The sequence below is a fragment of the Stegastes partitus genome, unplaced genomic scaffold (genome assembly GCF_000690725.1).
Source record: "Stegastes partitus isolate 25-593 unplaced genomic scaffold, Stegastes_partitus-1.0.2 Scaffold1033, whole genome shotgun sequence".
NCBI lineage: Eukaryota > Metazoa > Chordata > Actinopteri > Pomacentridae > Stegastes > Stegastes partitus.
This window is the reverse complement of record NW_007578764.1, coordinates 237,957-239,764: the sequence shown is the minus strand read 5'-3', so window position 1 is coordinate 239,764 and position 1,808 is coordinate 237,957.

Sequence of the window (1,808 nt, the reverse complement as noted above, 5' to 3'; positions counted from 1 at the left end):
CTAATGACCTGACTTAGAAGACATATGGTATGACATGACAAAAATCCACAGTTAGTTTTTTCCTCCAATACAAAGTTTGACCCTCTGAAAGTCTGAATGCAGGAGTGTTGCATCGCCAGTGTGCAAGTTGCCTAAATAAAGTTTACCTTCATCTACCCATTTTGACCTTTTATAGATGACAAACAGTAAATCCTAGTGATAACAATGAAAATGAGAAAACAAATTAAAAAAGGACTGATACATAGATAGATGTAAAACGTCAGTCAGATCACTATGCTGTTACCTCATCACAAAATGTCACAAAGTGTAAATATCATTACCTGTAGTCTACTCAACTGGCTGTCAGAGACGGCAAAAGTACTTGATTTCAGTACTTAGTAAAAGTACTGATACTGCAATAAAACAAAAGTACAAAAGTACTTCATCATGAATGTACCCGAGTAAAAAAGTAAAAAAGTGAAAACAGTCAATGATGTCATTTGACCTAAAAATGTAATTCAGTGAAATATTGGCTTTGGGGCAGCTTTGGCTTTTTAAATACATTTTATAAAACACAAATAGAAGCATTTCAATGCAGCTGCATCACTGAATGAGAGAACTGGATAGTTAGGTTATCAGCTGTTTGAGCATACGAAGGTTTGACCTCTGATTCATGGGGACTAAAAACGCTAAAGCAAAGGCAGTTTTCATTTACACCTAACTTCACAGCAGATCAGGGTGAACAAATCAGGGAAAAAACTGAAAACAAAAACGTGTGTGTGATCTAAAAAGTAAGTTTCCCCTTTTTAAAATGTAAAAAGTAGAAAGTACATATACTTGTGTTTCAAAGTAGTGAGTAACAGTAAAAATTCACCAGAAAGATAAACAGATTTTTTAGGTATCTTTACTTAAGTAGTGGAACTGAGTAAAAGTACTTGGTACGTGACACCTCTACTGGCTGTGCACAGCCTGGCCATCTCATTTACACAACAATGGTGTCGTTCACACCTGAGTTAAGATGCTAGCTCAAAACTAATCCGGCCACTTGGCTGCTCTTTGGGCATGGAAGGTAGGAAAGCCAAATGGCTGGGCTTTGGGACTTCTAGTGTTAATCAGCAGAAAGATGCCACCTGCTGGACAATGGCAGAACTTCATGTTTTATGATGAAATACTCAGAAATATCCTGATTTGTGAAGATAAATGTGTTTTAGAAGTTGCTTCATGGAGCAGTATTTTGTGAACCTTTGCTCAATATTTAGTGAATTATTGGGATTCTTATGAAAAGCCTGAATGCTGGAACCTGATCACAGTCAGCTTCAATACACCTCCAGAACCGGAAGTTGTTGCTATAGAAACAGGCTGCAAGGAAAAAAAACATCTAAAATTCAACATTTACTTTAGCTTCATGGTTTATTTCTATAAAATGTGACAAATCTGTAAAAACAAAGAGGAATATAACTAAGATCATAAACATCAGCATGAATAAAGACAAACAGAAATCCCTTTATGACGACACGTCCTGGTCGTGCTGTGTCCCGCTCAGACTGAAGTTCAGCTGCTGAAGGTCATTTCAGTGAAAAATGTTTATCTGACCGCCGAATGAAACAAATTCTGTCAAAGTACAAAACCGCAGCAGCTACAGAAAAGTACAGAAATATCAAATGATTCACCGTACGTCACTTCACAGCAATCAGATAACTTTGAAGTAGAAGAGCAAAGTATTGATGCCGCAGAACATGAACAGAAGCCTGATGGATGCTGGAGAACATCCTCTGGTCAGATGGAGATCAATGTGTTGGGCTCACATGGAGTCCAGATGTTTGGTGTGA